Below are 16,940 nucleotides of genomic sequence, written 5' to 3'. Positions count from 1 at the left end.
AAAATGTAATCAAAAACGTCATAGTATAGTAAGGCGTCAAAATCGGCCAAAAAAAGTCAAAAAATTTTTTGACCTCAAAATGTCATAAAAAACGTCATAGTATAGTATGGTGTTTTTTTCGGCCAAAAAAAGTCCAAATTTTTTTTGACCTCAAAATGTAATAAAAAACGTCATAGTATAGTAAGGCGTCAAAATCGGACAAAAAAAGTCAAAATTTTTTTGGACCTCAAAATGTCATAAAAACGTCATAGTATAGTAAGGCGTCAAAATCGGACAAAAAAAGTCAAAAAATTTTTTGACCTCAAAATGTCATAAAAAACGTCACAGTATAGTATGGCGTTTTTTTCGGCCAAAAAAAGTCCAAATTTTTTTTGACCTCAAAATGTCATAAAAAACATCATAGTATAGTAAGGCGTCAAAATCGGACAAAAAAACTCAAAATTTTTTTTGACCTCAAAATGTCATAAAAAACGTCATAGTATAGTATGGCGTTTTTTTTCGGCCAAAAAAAGTCAAAAATTTTTTTGACCTCAAAATGTCATAAAAAACATCATAGTATAGTAAGGCGTCAAAATCGGACAAAAAAAGTCAAAATTTTTTTGGACCTCAAAATGTCATAAAAAACGTCATAGTATAGTAAGGCGTCAAAATCGGACAAAAAAGTCAAAATTTTTTTGGACCTCAAAATGTCATAAAAAACGTCATAGTATAGTAAGGCGTCAAAATCGGACAAAAAAAGTCCAAATTTTTTTTGACCTCAAAATGTCATAAAAAACGTCATAGTATAGTAAGGCGTCAAAATCGGACAAAAAAAGTCAAAAATTTTTTTGACCTCAAAATGTCATAAAAAACGTCATAGTATAGTAAGGCGTCAAAAAATGTCAAAAAAAATTTTTTACCTCAAAATGTCATAAAAAACGTCATAGTATAGTAAGGCGTCAAAATCGGACAAAAAAAGTCAAAAAATTTTTTGACCTCAAAATGTCATAAGAAACGTCATAGTATAGTATGGTGTTTTTTTCGGGCAAAAAAAGTCAAAAAATTTTTTGACCTCAAAATGTCATAAAAAACGTCATAGTATAGTATGGCGTTTTTTTGGGCCAAAAAAAGTCCAAATTTTTTTTGACCTCAAAATGTCATAAGAAACGTCATAGTATAGTATGGCTTTTTTTTTCGGGCAAAAAAAGTCTAAATTTTTTTTGACCTCAAAATGTCATAAAAAACGTCATAGTATAGTATGGTGTTTTTTTGGGCCAAAAAAAGTCCAACTTTTTTTGGACCTCAAAATGTCATAAAAAACGTCATAGTATAGTAAGGCGTCAAAATCGGCCAAAAAAAGTCAAAAAATTTTTTGACCTCAAAATGTCATAAAAAACGTCATAGTATAGTATGGCGTTTTTTTCGGCCAAAAAAAGTCAAAATTTTTTTTGACCTCAAAATGTCATAAAAAACATCATAGTATAGTAAGGCGTCAAAATCGGACAAAAAAAGTCAAAATTTTTTTGGACCTCAAAATGTCATAAAAAACGTCATAGTATAGTAAGGCGTCAAAATCGGACAAAAAAGTCAAAATTTTTTTGGACCTCAAAATGTCATAAAAAACGTCATAGTATAGTAAGGCGTCAAAATCGGACAAAAAAAGTCCAAATTTTTTTTGACCTCAAAATGTCATAAAAAACGTCATAGTATAGTAAGGCGTCAAAATCGGACAAAAAAAGTCAAAATTTTTTTTGACCTCAAAATGTCATAAAAAACGGCATAGTATAGTAAGGCGTCAAAATCGGACAAAAAAAGTCCAAATTTTTTTTGACCTCAAAATGTCATAAAAAACGTCATAGTATAGTAAGGCGTCAAAATCGGACAAAAAAAGTCAAAAAATTTTTTGACCTCAAAATGTCATAAAAAACGTCATAGTATAGTAAGGCGTCAAAAAAAGTCAAAAAATGTCAAAAAAAATTTTGACCTCAAAATGTCATAAAAAACGTCATAGTATAGTAAGGCGTCAAAATCGGACAAAAAAAGTCAAAAAATTTTTTGACCTCAAAATGTCATAAGAAACGTCATAGTATAGTATGGCGTTTTTTTCGGGCAAAAAAAGTAAAAAAATTTTTTGACCTCAAAATGTCATAAAAAACGTCATAGTATAGTATGGCGTTTTTTTCGGCCAAAAAAAGTCAAAATTTTTTTGGACCTCAAAATGTCATAAAAAACGTCATAGTATAGTAAGGCGTCAAAATCGGACAAAAAAAGTCCAAATTTTTTTTGACCTCAAAATGTCATAAAAAACGTCATAGTATAGTATGGCGTTTTTTTCGGCCAAAAAAAGTCAAAATTTTTTTGGACCTCAAAATGTCATAAAAAACGTCATAGTATAGTATGGCGTTTTTTTCGGGCAAAAAAAGTCACAAATTTTTTTGACCTCAAAATGTCATAAAAAACGTCATAGTATAGTATGGCGTTTTTTTGGGCCAAAAAAAGTCCAAATTTTTTTTGACCTCAAAATGTCATAAAAAACGTCATAGTATAGTATGGCGTTTTTTTGGGCCAAAAAAAGTCAAAATTTTTTTTGACCTCAAAATGTCATAAAAAACGTCATAGTATAGTATGGCGTCAAAATCGGACAAAAAAAGTCAAAAATTTTTTTGACCTCAAAATGTCATAAAAAACGTCATAGTATAGTATGGTGTTTTTTTCGGCCAAAAAAAGTCAAAATTTTTTTGGACCTCAAAATGTCATAAAAAACGTCATAGTATAGTAAGGCGTCAAAATCGGCCAAAAAAAGTCAAAAATTTTTTTGACCTCAAAATGTCATAAAAAACGTCATAGTATAGTATGGCGTTTTTTTCGGCCAAAAAAACTCAAAATTTTTTTTGACCTCAAAATGTCATAAAAAACGTCATAGTATAGTAAGGCGTCAAAATCGGACAAAAAAAGTCAAAATTTTTTTTGACCTCAAAATGTCATAAAAACGTCATAGTATAGTAAGGCGTTTTTTTCGGCCAAAAAAAGTCAAAAATTTTTTTGACCTCAAAATGTCATAAAAACGTCATAGTATAGTAAGGCGTTTTTTTCGGCCAAAAAAAGTCAAAATTTTTTTTGACCTCAAAATGTCATAAAAAACGTCATAGTATAGTATGGCGTTTTTTTGGGCCAAAAAAAGTCCAAATTTTTTTGGACCTCAAAATGTCATAAAAAACGTCATAGTATAGTATGGCGTTTTTTTCGGCCAAAAAAAGTCAAAATTTTTTTTGACCTCAAAATGTCATAAAAAACATCATAGTATAGTATGGCGTTTTTTTCGGCCGAAAAAAAGTCAAAATTTTTTTGGACCTCAAAATGTCATAAAAACGTCATAGTATAGTAAGGCGTTTTTTTCGGCCAAAAAAAGTCAAAATTTTTTTGGACCTCAAAATGTCATAAAAACGTCATAGTATAGTAAGGCGTCAAAATCGGACAAAAAAAGTCAAAAAATTTTTTGACCTCAAAATGTCATAAAAAACGTCATAGTATAGTATGGCGTTTTTTTCGGCCAAAAAAACTCAAAATTTTTTTTGACCTCAAAATGTCATAAAAAACATCATAGTATAGTAAGGCGTCAAAATCGGACAAAAAAAGTCAAAATTTTTTTGGACCTCAAAATGTCATAAAAACGTCATAGTATAGTAAGGCGTTTTTTTCGGCCAAAAAAAGTCAAAATTTTTTTTGACCTCAAAATGTCATAAAAAACGTCATAGTATAGTAAGGCGTCAAAATCGGACAAAAAAAGTCCAAATTTTTTTTGACCTCAAAATGTCATAAAAAACGTCATAGTATAGTATGGTGTTTTTTTGGGCCAAAAAAAGTCCAAATTTTTTTGGACCTCAAAATGTAATCAAAAACGTCATAGTATAGTAAGGCGTCAAAATCGGCCAAAAAAAGTCAAAAACTTTTTTGACCTCAAAATGTCATAAAAAACGTCATAGTATAGTATGGCGTTTTTTTCGGCCAAAAAAACTCAAAATTTTTTTTGACCTCAAAATGTCATAAAAAACGTCATAGTATAGTATGGCGTTTTTTTCGGCCAAAAAAAGTCAAAAATTTTTTTGACCTCAAAATGTCATAAAAAACGTCATAGTATAGTAAGGCGTCAAAATCGGACAAAAAAAGTCAAAAATTTTTTTGACCTCAAAATGTCATAAAAAACGTCATAGTATAGTATGGTGTTTTTTTCGGCCAAAAAAAGTCCAAATTTTTTTTGACCTCAAAATGTAATAAAAAACGTCATAGTATAGTAAGGCGTCAAAATCGGACAAAAAAAGTCAAAATTTTTTTGGACCTCAAAATGTCATAAAAACGTCATAGTATAGTAAGGCGTCAAAATCGGACAAAAAAAGTCAAAAATTTTTTTGACCTCAAAATGTCATAAAAACGTCATAGTATGGTAAGGCGTTTTTTTCGGCCAAAAAAAGTCAAAATTTTTTTGGACCTCAAAATGTCATAAAAAACATCATAGTATAGTAAGGCGTCAAAATCGGACAAAAAAAGTCAAAATTTTTTGACCTCAAAATGTCATAAAAAACGTCATAGTATAGTATGGCGTTTTTTTTCGGCCAAAAAAACTCAAAATTTTTTTTGACCTCAAAATGTCATAAAAAACCTCATAGTATAGTAAGGCGTCAAAATCAGACAAAAAAAGTCAAAAAATTTTTTGACCTCAAAATGTCATAAAAAACGTCATAGTATAGTATGGCGTTTTTTTCGGCCAAAAAAACTCAAAATTTTTTTTTACCTCAAAATGTCATAAAAAACATCATAGTATAGTAAGGCGTCAAAATCGGACAAAAAAAGTCAAAATTTTTTTGGACCTCAAAATGTCATAAAAACGTCATAGTATAGTAAGGCGTTTTTTTCGGCCAAAAAAAGTCAAAATTTTTTTTGACCTCAAAATGTCATAAAAAACGTCATAGTATAGTAAGGCGTCAAAATCGGACAAAAAAAGTCCAAATTTTTTTTGACCTCAAAATGTCATAAAAAACGTCATAGTATAGTATGGTGTTTTTTTGGGCCAAAAAAAGTCCAAATTTTTTTGGACCTCAAAATGTAATCAAAAACGTCATAGTATAGTAAGGCGTCAAAATCGGCCAAAAAAAGTCAAAAAATTTTTTGACCTCAAAATGTCATAAAAAACGTCATAGTATAGTATGGCGTTTTTTTCGGCCAAAAAAACTCAAAATTTTTTTTGACCTCAAAATGTCATAAAAAACGTCATAGTATAGTATGGCGTTTTTTTCGGCCAAAAAAAGTCAAAAATTTTTTTGACCTCAAAATGTCATAAAAAACGTCATAGTATAGTAAGGCGTCAAAATCGGACAAAAAAAGTCAAAAATTTTTTTGACCTCAAAATGTCATAAAAAACGTCATAGTATAGTATGGTGTTTTTTTCGGCCAAAAAAAGTCCAAATTTTTTTTGACCTCAAAATGTAATAAAAAACGTCATAGTATAGTAAGGCGTCAAAATCGGACAAAAAAAGTCAAAATTTTTTTGGACCTCAAAATGTCATAAAAACGTCATAGTATAGTAAGGCGTCAAAATCGGACAAAAAAAGTCAAAAAATTTTTTGACCTCAAAATGTCATAAAAACGTCATAGTATAGTAAGGCGTTTTTTTCGGCCAAAAAAAGTCAAAATTTTTTTGGACCTCAAAATGTCATAAAAACGTCATAGTATAGTAAGGCGTCAAAATCGGACAAAAAAAGTCAAAAAATTTTTTGACCTCAAAATGTCATAAAAAACGTCATAGTATAGTATGGCGTTTTTTTCGGCCAAAAAAACTCAAAAATTTTTTTGACCTCAAAATGTCATAAAAAACATCATAGTATAGTAAGGCGTCAAAATCGGACAAAAAAACTCAAAATTTTTTTGGACCTCAAAATGTCATAAAAACGTCATAGTATAGTAAGGCGTTTTTTTCGGCCAAAAAAAGTCAAAATTTTTTTTGACCTCAAAATGTCATAAAAAACGTCATAGTATAGTAAGGCGTCAAAATCGGACAAAAAAAGTCAAAATTTTTTTTGACCTCAAAATGTCATAAAAAACGTCATAGTATAGTATGGTGTTTTTTTGGGCCAAAAAAAGTCCAAATTTTTTTGGACCTCAAAATGTAATCAAAAACGTCATAGTATAGTAAGGCGTCAAAATCGGCCAAAAAAAGTCAAAAAATTTTTTGACCTCAAAATGTCATAAAAAACGTCATAGTATAGTATGGTGTTTTTTTCGGCCAAAAAAAGTCCAAATTTTTTTTGACCTCAAAATGTAATAAAAAATGTCATAGTATAGTAAGGCGTCAAAATCGGACAAAAAAAGTCAAAATTTTTTTGGACCTCAAAATGTCATAAAAACGTCATAGTATAGTAAGGCGTCAAAATCGGACAAAAAAAGTCAAAAAATTTTTTGACCTCAAAATGTCATAAAAAACGTCACAGTATAGTATGGCGTTTTTTTCGGCCAAAAAAAGTCCAAATTTTTTTTGACCTCAAAATGTCATAAAAAACATCATAGTATAGTAAGGCGTCAAAATCGGACAAAAAAACTCAAAATTTTTTTTGACCTCAAAATGTCATAAAAAACGTCATAGTATAGTATGGCGTTTTTTTCGGCCAAAAAAAGTCAAAAATTTTTTTGACCTCAAAATGTCATAAAAAACATCATAGTATAGTAAGGCGTCAAAATCGGACAAAAAAAGTCAAAATTTTTTTGGACCTCAAAATGTCATAAAAAACGTCATAGTATAGTAAGGCGTCAAAATCGGACAAAAAAGTCAAAATTTTTTTGGACCTCAAAATGTCATAAAAAACGTCATAGTATAGTAAGGCGTCAAAATCGGACAAAAAAAGTCCAAATTTTTTTTGACCTCAAAATGTCATAAAAAACGTCATAGTATAGTAAGGCGTCAAAATCGGACAAAAAAAGTCAAAAATTTTTTTGACCTCAAAATGTCATAAAAAACGTCATAGTATAGTAAGGCGTCAAAAAATGTCAAAAAAAATTTTTTACCTCAAAATGTCATAAAAAACGTCATAGTATAGTAAGGCGTCAAAATCGGACAAAAAAAGTCAAAAAATTTTTTGACCTCAAAATGTCATAAGAAACGTCATAGTATAGTATGGTGTTTTTTTCGGGCAAAAAAAGTCAAAAAATTTTTTGACCTCAAAATGTCATAAAAAACGTCATAGTATAGTATGGCGTTTTTTTGGGCCAAAAAAAGTCCAAATTTTTTTTGACCTCAAAATGTCATAAGAAACGTCATAGTATAGTATGGCTTTTTTTTTCGGGCAAAAAAAGTCTAAATTTTTTTTGACCTCAAAATGTCATAAAAAACGTCATAGTATAGTATGGTGTTTTTTTGGGCCAAAAAAAGTCCAACTTTTTTTGGACCTCAAAATGTCATAAAAAACGTCATAGTATAGTAAGGCGTCAAAATCGGCCAAAAAAAGTCAAAAAATTTTTTGACCTCAAAATGTCATAAAAAACGTCATAGTATAGTATGGCGTTTTTTTCGGCCAAAAAAAGTCAAAATTTTTTTTGACCTCAAAATGTCATAAAAAACATCATAGTATAGTAAGGCGTCAAAATCGGACAAAAAAAGTCAAAATTTTTTTGGACCTCAAAATGTCATAAAAAACGTCATAGTATAGTAAGGCGTCAAAATCGGACAAAAAAGTCAAAATTTTTTTGGACCTCAAAATGTCATAAAAAACGTCATAGTATAGTAAGGCGTCAAAATCGGACAAAAAAAGTCCAAATTTTTTTTGACCTCAAAATGTCATAAAAAACGTCATAGTATAGTAAGGCGTCAAAATCGGACAAAAAAAGTCAAAATTTTTTTTGACCTCAAAATGTCATAAAAAACGGCATAGTATAGTAAGGCGTCAAAATCGGACAAAAAAAGTCCAAATTTTTTTTGACCTCAAAATGTCATAAAAAACGTCATAGTATAGTAAGGCGTCAAAATCGGACAAAAAAAGTCAAAAAATTTTTTGACCTCAAAATGTCATAAAAAACGTCATAGTATAGTAAGGCGTCAAAATCGGACAAAAAAAGTCAAAATTTTTTTTGACCTCAAAATGTCATAAAAAACGTCATAGTATAGTATGGCGTTTTTTTTCGGGCAAAAAAAGTCACAAATTTTTTTGACCTCAAAATGTCATAAAAAACGTCATAGTATAGTATGGCGTTTTTTTGGGCCAAAAAAAGTCCAAATTTTTTTTGACCTCAAAATGTCATAAAAAACGTCATAGTATAGTATGGCGTTTTTTTGGGCCAAAAAAAGTCAAAATTTTTTTTGACCTCAAAATGTCATAAAAAACGTCATAGTATAGTATGGCGTTTTTTTCGGCCAAAAAAAGTCCAAATTTTTTTGGACCTCAAAATGTCATAAAAAACATCATAGTATAGTATGGCGTCAAAATCGGACAAAAAAAGTCAAAATTTTTTTTGACCTCAAAATGTCAAAAAAAACGTCATAGTATAGTATGGCGTTTTTTTCGGCCAAAAAAAGTCAAAAAAATTTTTGACCTCAAAATGTCATAAAAAACGTCATAGTATAGTAAGGCGTCAAAATCGGACAAAAAAAGTCAAAATTTTTTTGGACCTCAAAATGTCATAAAAAACGTCATAGTATAGTAAGGCGTCAAAATCGGACAAAAAAAGTCCAAATTTTTTTTGACCTCAAAATGTCATAAAAAACGTCATAGTATAGTATGGCGTTTTTTTCGGCCAAAAAAAGTCCAAATTTTTTTGGACCTCAAAATGTCATAAAAAACATCATAGTATAGTATGGCGTCAAAATCGGACAAAAAAAGTCCAAATTTTTTTTGACCTCAAAATGTCATAAAAAACGTCATAGTATAGTAAGGCGTCAAAATCGGACAAAAAAAGTCAAAATTTTTTTGGACCTCAAAATGTCATAAAAAACGTCATAGTATAGTAAGGCGTCAAAATCGGACAAAAAAAGTCAAAATTTTTTTGGACCTCAAAATGTCATAAAAAACGTCATAGTATAGTAAGGCGTCAAAATCGGACAAAAAAAGTCAAAAATTTTTTTGACCTCAAAATGTCATAAAAACGTCATAGTATAGTAAGGCGTTTTTTTCGGCCAAAAAAAGTCAAAAATTTTTTTGACCTCAAAATGTCATAAAAACGTCATAGTATAGTAAGGCGTCAAAATCGGACAAAAAAAGTCCAAATTTTTTTTGACCTCAAAATGTCATAAAAAACGTCATAGTATAGTATGGCGTTTTTTTTAGGCCAAAAAAAGTCAAAATTTTTTTTGACCTCAAAATGTCATAAAAAACGTCATAGTATAGTATGGCGTTTTTTTTGTGCCAAAAAAAGTCCAAATTTTTTTGGACCTCAAAATGTCATAAAAAACATCATAGTATAGTATGGCGTCAAAATCGGACAAAAAAAGTCAAAAATTTTTTTGACCTCAAAATGTCATAAAAAACGTCATAGTATAGTAAGGCGACAAAAAAAGTCCAAATTTTTTTGGAGCTCAAAATGTCATAAAAAACGTCATAGTATAGTATGGCGTTTTTTTCGGCCAAAAAAAGTCAAAATTTTTTTTGACCTCAAAATGTCATAAAAAACATCATAGTATAGTACGGCGTCAAAATCGGACAAAAAAAGTCAAAATTTTTTTTGACCTCAAAATGTCAAAAAAAACGTCATAGTATAGTATGGCGTTTTTTTCGGCCAAAAAAAGTCAAAAAATTTTTTGACCTCAAAATGTCATAAAAAACGTCATAGTATAGTAAGGCGTCAAAATCGGACAAAAAAAGTCAAAAATTTTTTTGACCTCAAAATGTCATAAAAAACGTCATAGTATAGTAAGGCGTCAAAATCGGACAAAAAAAGTAAAAAAATTTTTTGACCTCAAAATGTCATAAAAAACCTCATAGTATAGTAAGGCGTCAAAATCGGACAAATAAAGTCAAAATTTTTTTTGACCTCAAAATGTCATAAAAAACGTCATAGTATAGTAAGGCGTCAAAATCGGACAAAAAAAGTCAAAATTTTTTTTGACCTCAAAATGTCATAAAAAACGTCATAGTATAGTAAGGCGTCAAAATCGGACAAAAAAAGTAAAAAAATTTTTTGACCTCAAAATGTCATAAAAAACGTCATAGTATAGTAAGGCGTCAAAATCGGACAAAAAAAGTCCAAATTTTTTTTGACCTCAAAATGTCATAAAAAACGTCATAGTATAGTAAGGCGTCAAAATCGGACAAAAAAAGTCAAAATTTTTTTGGACCTCAAAATGTCATAAAAAACGTCATAGTATAGTAAGGCGTCAAAATCGGACAAAAAAAGTCCAAATTTTTTTTGACCTCAAAATGTCATAAAAAACGTCATAGTATAGTATGGCGTTTTTTTCGGCCAAAAAAAGTCCAAATTTTTTTTGACCTCAAAATGTCATAAAAAACATCATAGTATAGTAAGGCGTCAAAATCGGACAAAAAAAGTCCAAATTTTTTTTGACCTCAAAATGTCATAAAAACGTCATAGTATAGTAAGGCGTCAAAATCGGACAAAAAAAGTCCAAATTTTTTTTGACCTCAAAATGTCATAAAAAACGTCATAGTATAGTATGGCGTTTTTTTTAGGCCAAAAAAAGTCAAAATTTTTTTTGACCTCAAAATGTCATAAAAAACGTCATAGTATAGTATGGCGTTTTTTTGTGCCAAAAAAAGTCAAAAAATTTTTTTGGACCTCAAAATGTCATAAAAAACATCATAGTATAGTATGGCGTCAAAATCGGACAAAAAAAGTCAAAATTTTTTTTGACCTCAAAATGTCAAAAAAAACGTCATAGTATAGTATGGCGTTTTTTTTCGGCCAAAAAAAGTCAAAAAATTTTTTGACCTCAAAATGTCATAAAAAACGTCATAGTATAGTAAGGCGTCAAAATCGGACAAAAAAAGTCAAAATTTTTTTGGACCTCAAAATGTCATAAAAAACGTCATAGTATAGTATGGCGTCAAAATCGGACAAAAAAAGTCAAAAATTTTTTTGACCTCAAAATGTCATAAAAAACGTCATAGTATAGTAAGGCGTCAAAATCGGACAAAAAAAGTCAAAATTTTTTTGGACCTCAAAATGTCATAAAAAACGTCATAGTATAGTAAGGCGTCAAAATCGGACAAAAAAAGTCAAAATTTTTTTTGACCTCAAAATGTCAAAAAAAACGTCATAGTATAGTATGGCGTTTTTTTCGGCCAAAAAAAGTCAAAAAATTTTTTGACCTCAAAATGTCATAAAAAACGTCATAGTATAGTAAGGCGTCAAAATCGGACAAAAAAAGTCAAAATTTTTTTGGACCTCAAAATGTCATAAAAAACGTCATAGTATAGTAAGGCGTCAAAATCGGACAAAAAAAGTAAAAAAATTTTTTGACCTCAAAATGTCATAAAAAACGTCATAGTATAGTAAGGCGTCAAAATCGGACAAAAAAAGTCCAAATTTTTTTTGACCTCAAAATGTCATAAAAAACGTCATAGTATAGTAAGGCGTCAAAATCGGACAAAAAAAGTCAAAATTTTTTTGGACCTCAAAATGTCATAAAAAACGTCATAGTATAGTAAGGCGTCAAAATCGGACAAAAAAAGTCCAAATTTTTTTTGACCTCAAAATGTCATAAAAAACGTCATAGTATAGTATGGCGTTTTTTTCGGCCAAAAAAAGTCCAAATTTTTTTTGACCTCAAAATGTCATAAAAAACATCATAGTATAGTAAGGCGTCAAAATCGGACAAAAAAAGTCCAAATTTTTTTTGACCTCAAAATGTCATAAAAACGTCATAGTATAGTAAGGCGTCAAAATCGGACAAAAAAAGTCCAAATTTTTTTTGACCTCAAAATGTCATAAAAAACGTCATAGTATAGTATGGCGTTTTTTTTAGGCCAAAAAAAGTCAAAATTTTTTTTGACCTCAAAATGTCATAAAAAACGTCATAGTATAGTATGGCGTTTTTTTGTGCCAAAAAAAGTCAAAAAATTTTTTTGGACCTCAAAATGTCATAAAAAACATTATAGTATAGTATGGCGTCAAAATCGGACAAAAAAAGTCAAAATTTTTTTTGACCTCAAAATGTCAAAAAAAACGTCATAGTATAGTATGGCGTTTTTTTCGGCCAAAAAAAGTCAAAAAATTTTTTGACCTCAAAATGTCATAAAAAACGTCATAGTATAGTAAGGCGTCAAAATCGGACAAAAAAAGTCAAAATTTTTTTGGACCTCAAAATGTCATAAAAAACGTCATAGTATAGTATGGCGTCAAAATCGGACAAAAAAAGTCAAAAATTTTTTTGACCTCAAAATGTCATAAAAAACGTCATAGTATAGTAAGGCGTCAAAATCGGACAAAAAAAGTCAAAATTTTTTTGGACCTCAAAATGTCATAAAAAACGTCATAGTATAGTAAGGCGTCAAAATCGGACAAAAAAAGTCAAAATTTTTTTTGACCTCAAAATGTCAAAAAAAACGTCATAGTATAGTATGGCGTTTTTTTCGGCCAAAAAAAGTCAAAAAATTTTTTGACCTCAAAATGTCATAAAAAACGTCATAGTATAGTAAGGCGTCAAAATCGGACAAAAAAAGTCAAAATTTTTTTGGACCTCAAAATGTCATAAAAAACGTCATAGTATAGTATGGCGTCAAAATCGGACAAAAAAAGTCAAAAATTTTTTTGACCTCAAAATGTCATAAAAAACGTCATAGTATAGTAAGGCGTCAAAATCGGACAAAAAAAGTCAAAATTTTTTTGGACCTCAAAATGTCATAAAAAACGTCATAGTATAGTAAGGCGTCAAAATCGGACAAAAAAAGTCAAAATTTTTTTGGACCTCAAAATGTCATAAAAAACGTCATAGTATAGTAAGGCGTCAAAATCGGACAAAAAAAGTCAAAAATTTTTTTGACCTCAAAATGTCATAAAAAACGTCATAGTATAGTAAGGCGACAAAAAAAGTCCAAATTTTTTTGGAGCTCAAAATGTCATAAAAAACGTCATAGTATAGTATGGCGTTTTTTTCGGCCAAAAAAAGTCAAAATTTTTTTTGACCTCAAAATGTCATAAAAAACATCATAGTATAGTACGGCGTCAAAATCGGACAAAAAAAGTCAAAATTTTTTTTGACCTCAAAATGTCAAAAAAAACGTCATAGTATAGTATGGCGTTTTTTTCGGCCAAAAAAAGTCAAAAAATTTTTTGACCTCAAAATGTCATAAAAAACGTCATAGTATAGTATGCCGTCAAAATCGGACAAAAAAAGTCCAAATTTTTTTGGACCTCAAAATGTCATAAAAAACGTCATAGTATAGTAAGGCGTCAAAATCGGACAAAAAAAGTCAAAATTGTTTTGGACCTCAAAATGTCATAAAAAACGTCATAGTATAGTAAGGCGTCAAAATCGGACAAAAAAAGTCAAAATTTTTTTGGACCTCAAAATGTCATAAAAAACGTCATAGTATAGTAAGGCGTCAAAATCGGACAAGAAAAGTCAAAATTTTTTTTGACCTCAAAATGTCATAAAAAACGTCATAGTATAGTATGGCGTTTTTTTCGGCCAAAAACAGTCCAAATTTTTTTTGACCTCAAAATGTCATAAAAAACGTCATAGTATAGTATGGCGTTTTTGTCGGCCAAAAAAAGTCAAAATTTTTTTGGACCTCAAAATGTCATAAAAAACGTCTTAGTATAGTAAGGCGTCAAAATCGGACAAAAAAAGTCAAAAATTTTTTTGACCTCAAAATGTCATAAAAAACGTCATAGTATAGTAAGGCGTCAAAATCGGACAAAAAAAGTAAAAAAATTTTTTGACCTCAAAATGTCATAAAAAACCTCATAGTATAGTAAGGCGTCAAAATCGGACAAAAAAAGTCAAAAATTTTTTGGACCTCAAAATGTCATAAAAAACGTCATAGTATAGTATGGCGTTTTTTTCGGCCAAAAAAAGTCCAAATTTTTTTTGACCTCAAAATGTCATAAAAAACATCATAGTATAGTATGGCGTCAAAATCGGACAAAAAAAGTCAAAATTTTTTTGGACCTCAAAATGTCATAAAAAACGTCATAGTATAGTAAGGCGTCAAAATCGGACAAATAAAGTCAAAATTTTTTTTGACCTCAAAATGTCATAAAAAACGTCATAGTATAGTAAGGCGTCAAAATCGGACAAAAAAAGTCCAAATTTTTTTTGACCTCAAAATGTCATAAAAAACGTCATAGTATAGTAAGGCGTCAAAATCGGACAAAAAAAGTCAAAATTTTTTTGGACCTCAAAATGTCATAAAAAACGTCATAGTATAGTAAGGCGTCAAAATCGGACAAAAAAAGTCAAAAATTTTTTTGACCTCAAAATGTCATAAAAAACGTCATAGTATAGTATGGTGTTTTTTTCGGCCAAAAAAAGTCAAAATTTTTTTGGACCTCAAAATGTCATAAAAAACGTCATAGTATAGTAAGGCGTCAAAATCGGACAAAAAAAGTAAAAAAATTTTTTTGGACCTCAAAATGTCATAAAAAACGTCATAGTATAGTAAGGCGTCAAAATCGGACAAAAAAAGTCAAAATTTTTTTTGACCTCAAAATGTCATAAAAAACGTCATAGTATAGTATGGCGTTTTTTTCGGCCAAAAAAAGTCAAAATTTTTTTGGACCTCAAAATGTCATAAAAAACGTCATAGTATAGTATGGCGTTTTTTTCGGCCAAAAAAGTCAAAAATATTTTTGACCTCAAAATGTCATAAAAAACGTCATAGTATAGTAAGGCGTCAAAATCGGACAAAAAAAGTCAAAATTTTTTTTGACCTCAAAATGTCATAAAAAACTTCATAGTATAGTAAGGCGTCAAAATCGGACAAAAAAAGTCAAAATTTTTTTTGACCTCAAAATGTCATAAAAAACGTCATAGTATAGTAAGGCGTCAAAATCGGACAAAAAAAGTCAAAATTTTTTTGGACCTCAAAATGTCATAAAAAACGTCATAGTATAGTATGGCGTCAAAATCGGACAAAAAAAGTCAAAAATTTTTTTGACCTCAAAATGTCATAAAAAACGTCATAGTATAGTAAGGCGTCAAAATCGGACAAAAAAAGTCAAAATTTTTTTGGACCTCAAAATGTCATAAAAAACGTCATAGTATAGTAAGGCGTCAAAATCGGACAAAAAAAGTCAAAATTTTTTTGGACCTCAAAATGTCATAAAAAACGTCATAGTATAGTAAGGCGTCAAAATCGGACAAAAAAAGTCAAAAATTTTTTTGACCTCAAAATGTCATAAAAAACGTCATAGTATAGTAAGGCGACAAAAAAAGTCCAAATTTTTTTGGAGCTCAAAATGTCATAAAAAACGTCATAGTATAGTATGGCGTTTTTTTCGGCCAAAAAAAGTCAAAATTTTTTTTGACCTCAAAATGTCATAAAAAACATCATAGTATAGTACGGCGTCAAAATCGGACAAAAAAAGTCAAAATTTTTTTTGACCTCAAAATGTCAAAAAAAACGTCATAGTATAGTATGGCGTTTTTTTCGGCCAAAAAAAGTCAAAAAATTTTTTGACCTCAAAATGTCATAAAAAACGTCATAGTATAGTATGCCGTCAAAATCGGACAAAAAAAGTCCAAATTTTTTTGGACCTCAAAATGTCATAAAAAACGTCATAGTATAGTAAGGCGTCAAAATCGGACAAAAAAAGTCAAAATTGTTTTGGACCTCAAAATGTCATAAAAAACGTCATAGTATAGTAAGGCGTCAAAATCGGACAAAAAAAGTCAAAATTTTTTTGGACCTCAAAATGTCATAAAAAACGTCATAGTATAGTAAGGCGTCAAAATCGGACAAGAAAAGTCAAAATTTTTTTTGACCTCAAAATGTCATAAAAAACGTCATAGTATAGTATGGCGTTTTTTTCGGCCAAAAACAGTCCAAATTTTTTTTGACCTCAAAATGTCATAAAAAACGTCATAGTATAGTATGGCGTTTTTGTCGGCCAAAAAAAGTCAAAATTTTTTTGGACCTCAAAATGTCATAAAAAACGTCTTAGTATAGTAAGGCGTCAAAATCGGACAAAAAAAGTCAAAAATTTTTTTGACCTCAAAATGTCATAAAAAACGTCATAGTATAGTAAGGCGTCAAAATCGGACAAAAAAAGTAAAAAAATTTTTTGACCTCAAAATGTCATAAAAAACCTCATAGTATAGTAAGGCGTCAAAATCGGACAAAAAAAGTCAAAAATTTTTTGGACCTCAAAATGTCATAAAAAACGTCATAGTATAGTATGGCGTTTTTTTCGGCCAAAAAAAGTCCAAATTTTTTTTGACCTCAAAATGTCATAAAAAACATCATAGTATAGTATGGCGTCAAAATCGGACAAAAAAAGTCAAAATTTTTTTGGACCTCAAAATGTCATAAAAAACGTCATAGTATAGTAAGGCGTCAAAATCGGACAAATAAAGTCAAAATTTTTTTTGACCTCAAAATGTCATAAAAAACGTCATAGTATAGTAAGGCGTCAAAATCGGACAAAAAAAGTCCAAATTTTTTTTGACCTCAAAATGTCATAAAAAACGTCATAGTATAGTAAGGCGTCAAAATCGGACAAAAAAAGTCAAAATTTTTTTGGACCTCAAAATGTCATAAAAAACGTCATAGTATAGTAAGGCGTCAAAATCGGACAAAAAAAGTCAAAAATTTTTTTGACCTCAAAATGTCATAAAAAACGTCATAGTATAGTATGGTGTTTTTTTCGGCCAAAAAAAGTCAAAATTTTTTTGGACCTCAAAATGTCATAAAAAACGTCATAGTATAGTAAGGCGTCAAAATCGGACAAAAAAAGTAAAAAAATTTTTTTGGACCTCAAAATGTCATAAAAAACGTCATAGTATAGTAAGGCGTCAAAATCGG

This window comes from Toxotes jaculatrix, chromosome 14 (assembly GCF_017976425.1).
Source record: "Toxotes jaculatrix isolate fToxJac2 chromosome 14, fToxJac2.pri, whole genome shotgun sequence".
Lineage (NCBI taxonomy): Eukaryota > Metazoa > Chordata > Actinopteri > Toxotidae > Toxotes > Toxotes jaculatrix.
This window is presented reverse-complemented; position numbering follows the sequence as displayed.